The sequence below is a fragment of the Mustela putorius genome, unplaced genomic scaffold (genome assembly GCF_011764305.1).
Source record: "Mustela putorius furo isolate JIRA1106 unplaced genomic scaffold, ASM1176430v1.1 tig00003845_pilon_pilon_pilon, whole genome shotgun sequence".
NCBI classification, from domain to species: domain Eukaryota; kingdom Metazoa; phylum Chordata; class Mammalia; order Carnivora; family Mustelidae; genus Mustela; species Mustela putorius.
The window spans coordinates 64,844,254-64,849,470 of NW_025421998.1; the positions used below are offsets into that span (position 1 = coordinate 64,844,254).

At 47.1% G+C, this 5,217-nt stretch overlaps 1 long non-coding RNA gene across 1 annotated transcript; it reads right to left on the reverse strand.

Annotated features, from left to right (window-relative positions):
- Window positions 1-228: 228 nt before the first annotated feature.
- LOC106004389 lies at window positions 229-4,032 on the reverse strand. The gene is made up of 3 exons (XR_006609547.1): window positions 3,197-4,032; window positions 1,481-1,648; window positions 229-1,107 (listed from the first exon to the last, which is right to left on the reverse strand). It is a non-coding gene; the product is annotated as an uncharacterized LOC106004389 (long non-coding RNA).
- Between the last annotated feature and the right edge of the window lie 1,185 nt (window positions 4,033-5,217).

The window sequence follows — 5,217 nt, forward strand, 5'->3', positions numbered from 1 at the left end:
AGAGGCCACCCCCAGAATCTCAACTCTCAAGCCTTCTTGTCGCTTTGGCCACAGTCTCAGCTTGGCCAAGTTCCCCCTCAGCAGTGACTCATGATAGACCAGGGCCCTGGGAAATGCCCACTCCATCAGCCCCTCGCTCCCAAAGTGCAGGACAGATTTGTTTGTGGAAGCCTGAATGAGAGACTGATGACTCAAGATAAGATAGGCAATCAGCTTGGGCTCGCCACTGCAGACTTCTGGTCTACTTGTAAAATGAGTCTTGTCATTTATTTGACAGTCCCCAGGATTGCACAGAGTGAGAGGAACCAATAAAGCTGAGTCCCCAGCAGAGTGTTCCTGATAGCCTCAAGTGGAGACTTTGCTGTTCCTGGGCACCCCCAGGCCTAAACATGTCCTTCACCATCCTGGCTGTCTCCAGGCTCACCATTCATTTCAGCCAATGTTTGTTGAGTGACTACTAGGAATGAAGGGGTCCAGGGGGTCTTCCTCTTTAGAAGCCAACAAAATATTTTCACTTCAAATGAATTCAATCCAGATCCAAAATTGTAACTCAAAGCAGAAATGTCCAACCGCTGTGCCTCTAGCTGCCAGCTGCCCTTTGCTCCTCTGTTCACTAAATGGTCAGGAATGTGGTCTTGGCCAGCAAAGATCTGGGTTCGGAGGCTGACTCAGCAGTCTGTATGCCATGTCAGCTCTCCGAGCCCCATTTTTCTCCTCGGTCTGCTACCAATGTCACAGGACTGTGATGGTTAAATGAGATGGTGTGCAGAGTCTCCAGGAATGCGTGCACCTCATTAAACTAATCCCAGGGAAAATCTCTGGTTAAGCAGAAAACCCTTCAGTCACTTTATCTACTTTATAGAGAGTGTTTTCATACTTCAGATCGCCTTAGAATTCAGACACCACAGCAGTGAGCGGAGGGGGCCCCAGTCCAGGGATGGCATATGGCAATCCTACCGCACTGGTGCAGGCTTGGGCCTCCACGGCCTGCTGATCAGGGAAGGTCATCTCCACTCACCTTATGCTTTGGGTGTGGTTCACCTACCTCTGTGTCCTCAGCACTGGGATCAGAACCTGCCACAAAGATGGCACCTACATGGATATCTGCTGAATGAGTGATTCAAGGAATGAATAATAGAGAAACAATAGGAGAATCCCATTGTTTGTTTGTTTCTTAAGATTTTATTTTTAAGTAATCTCTACACCCAATGTGGGGCTCAAACTCATAACCCAGAGATCAAGAATCACATGCCTTCCCAGCTGAGCCAGCCAGGCGACCTGAGAACCCCATTGTTTGACTGGACGTGTGACTTATTCTTTTAGAGCCGACCAACATCACCTTCTCTCCTAGCTTTCCTGGCTTCCTCATCTCATCCCAGTCCACTAACCAGGCCCTTCCTGACCCTTTCCTCTCATTCTCTCCCACTTCTCCTTCTCCCATGATAGAATGCATTTGTCTCTTTTCTCGTATAAAACTTACCAAGAAAGTTGCAGGGGATGACGTCCACGAGGCGTGGATAACACAGCCACATAAATGCAGTGCCCTCCTACTGCGGAGCCATTGTTGACTTGGCTGTGGCAAAGAAGGGTCCTCTCTGATGCCAAAGACATAGGATAGCAGGAAGAGGTCATACTGAGGGCTGCGAACCTAGAAACAAAGGGTAGAGCCTGATTACAGAGAATATTGAAGAATGTTAAAGGAGCGGGAATGAGAGAAGAGGTGTCCCTGTGGAGAACATACTCTGACTAGCCAGGAGGCAGAAGCCATGGGCAGCATTCCTGTCGTATCAACCTGTACTTCTCAAACTGCAGTGTGCCTGAGACTTATCCAGATATCTGGTCAAAAGTCAGAGAGTCTGCTTTGATAGGTCTGCAGCTAAACCTGAGGTGCCATACTTCCAGCAAGCTCCCAGGTGCTGCTGTTGCTGGTCCAGAAACCACACTTCGAGGAGTGTGTCCAAAGGCATCCTCTGACCCCTCCTCCCTGCCTCTCATCTCATGGCCTCTGCAGGCACTCCCATGCACAGGGCAGGCTTACTCAGACAGTATAGGCTGAAGGGGGACTAGAAATTCTAATAGCTCAATTTCAAACTTCTAGCATGATCCCAAAACCATGACAGCTCCTATATCATAGATGAGGGCAACCATAAAAACACTTTTGGGGCATCCTTCAAAGAATGCTCAAGTCCTCTGGAATTTAACTCCACTGACTACTGTCTCTTCTAAATCAGTGATATAGCAGTGTGTCTGTAGGTATTTATCCCTCGTTCTACCCCCTGCACCTCCAACATACTCCCACTCTAGACACTGACCACCTTTATTTATGGAAGGTGGGTTCTTTATTTCCAAGGACTTTAACTTAGTAAAATGCTTGGTAAATGTTTGCTTAATTAACAAAGTTTGACTTTTCTTTTAAGCTACTTGGGCTAATCAACTTGGATTTTCTTAAGGCAGTCACACTTCTTTTGCATGACAGCTCAGGTTTTATGAGCTTGAGCAGTTTGACTTAAGGTCACTGGCAGGAAAATGGAACCAAAACCATGGTTCCAGGAACACACTGTAACCCTAGTTGCTCACAGTAGGCAGTGAATAAACTATTTAAAAAATCAAAAAATTCTATTACTAGTGTATCTTAGACCTTGCCTAAATCTGAGATGACAATAGCTAGCATGAACGGTGAGTTCTCTCCATTCCTGTGCCTAGGGCAGACATTACTAATCAATCATGGCACTTTCCCTTCTAAATCTGGGTGTGACTTCAGAATCCCAAGGTTTGAATCCAACATTGAATTTTTTTCACCTGCCCACTGGTAAACTCTTATGCTTCTGAATATGTCCATCTGAGCACATACTTACTAGGTTACACCTGCTTTGTAGTTCACTTATAAAAGTATACACCTGATGTCCCTTTGCCTCCTATAAATCATAGCTCAGCCTGAACTGACGTAGGCATAAGGTAAGAGAGGCAGCACACTCCACCATGCAGAGTGTCATAAGGACAGGGATTGCATCTCTTTCATTTATTCATTTATTGATTAGATACTTATAAGACCAGACACTGGTTTGGCCTATGTTCACTTCCGTGCCATAACCCCCTAATATGTGTATTTTTCTTTGTATGAAGGATGTATGTATGTATGTATGTATGGATGGATGGATGGGTGGGTGGATGAGTGGATAAATGTTTCATCAGTTACCTCTCATGGGGTGATGCCTGATAGTCCTGAGCCAGGACACGCCTCTTCTGCCTCTTTCTTTGCCCCAAATAGGTCATTTGCTGTTCTTTCTTCCTTTGTTTCTACTGAGCACACTCTACACACAGCCTCACTTGCAAGAGGTCCCCAAGAGCATCACTCTCTTCATCTCAAGGCACTTCTAGGTTGGTCTTCATCTGTCTTCTAGACATCTATCTTCTAGATTTCAATCTATTTGATGTCATTTTTGTGGATGGAACTCATTTTGATGTGGAATCTTATTAACATCAGTAAGGTTCTCTCATTTATTATCTATGAAAAATGCTATTAGTCCTTTTACATAGACTATCTTATTTCATCTCAAGTACAGTTGGGCAAGGCAGTGATTATGAACCCATTTTATAGTGGAGAAAGTGAAGGTCCAGAAGGACCTTTTGATATGCCCAGGCTTACAAAAATTACAGAGTAGAGAACAAGCCCAGCCTGCCTGACCCACAAGTCCAGACTCGCAGAGGCGGCTGCGGCTGGTTAGGGTCGACTCAAGTTACGGTAAACTGTGCAGGGTGACCAAGAAGCCAGGGCTTTCTGCATTCGTGATGATTTGCTCACAGAAAGGGTATTTTCCCCAGGGCTAGTGAGGAGGCTGATCTCTCTTCTCTTCCTTCTGAGGCCAGGAAGGCAACGGCTCCCTGGCCTTTGCTGTCCCCGTTTGCCCAACACTGCCTTGGGTGTCTCTAAGTTTTCCAGAGAGGAAGGGTTGGGTCAGTCTGGAGTTGACAAGGTACCCCATCCCCTCCATAAAAGGATGGGGGATTCCTTTTAGGCTTCACCCAACTGAGGATTTCCTGAGGACAGAGAGAGAGAGAGAGAGAGAAAGTGTGTATGAGCACACTTGGGCCTCGTCCTTCCCATGTGTCACTCCCCCCTCCCCGCACCCCAGCACCAGAGGCGGCAGCTGCAGTGCTCCAGCGCTCCAGCCCCATCGCCCCTGGGGGCAAGTCTGGGAATGACCCAGGCACTGCTTGTCACCTCATGGCCCTGGAGCACCCCCCAGGCCTCCTCCAGTCGTGGCCACCCCTGCTAAAGCTGCTACACCAGGAAAGCCCCACTTTGTGTAATTGTTTAATTATCATGTCAATGTGGATTCATTAGCATGGCAGCTGTCATTGCAAATGGCGGACATGGGGGCTCCCAGAGCCCCTAGGGTCAGCCTAATTGATGTAGTGAACAGAATACTATATTTACTCAACAATGGTTTGGGTTTCTCTTCTGACCTGGGAAGGGCATCCATGCTTACCAGGAATCAATAGCAGCTGGATTTTCATCCACAGTGATGGGACTGCATCCACGGGCTTAACCCCTCCAGGCCTGCCCAGAGTCGGGGCAGGCATCCGTGGCAGCGAGACACTGGAGACTTGTCCTTCTCTCAGTGACAGGGATGATACGTGGGACCAGAGTGGAGCGAAGTATATCCCTCATACACTCCACAAGTGTGGGACCAGGTTCTAGCTGCTCCTAATTTCCATGAGGTCCTGACTGCTTGGGTCACAGTCACTCTGTGTCCATCCTAGCTAGAACACACTGCAGAACGACTTGGTGTTTAATACATGTTTGTGCAACTCACTTTGGTTGAATGCCGACTGTGCCAGGCACTGCCCTGAGTGATTTACAGGTGTATCAGCTTATACTTTTCACAAGAACCTTCTGAGAGGCATTGTTCTGGTGATTGCTCTCTGTGTATCGACCTTAGTGTGTGAAAATGGCACTTTGTTGTTATTATAGTTCATGATTCCGTGGGTTAGGAATTGGTGCAAGGCACAGAGGCGATGGCTTATCTCTGAGGCCTCAGTCAGGATGACTCAAAGGACTGGGAGTGATAAAGCCAGAGAACGCCAGACCTCCATCTCCAACACTTGACTTAGTAATTGTGTGATCCTTGAAAACACTCCTAAGTGTTTTGAAACCATCTTTTTATCTGCTAAATACAAGTCATAGGCCTTTCTTCATAGAATGAATAGTTACTT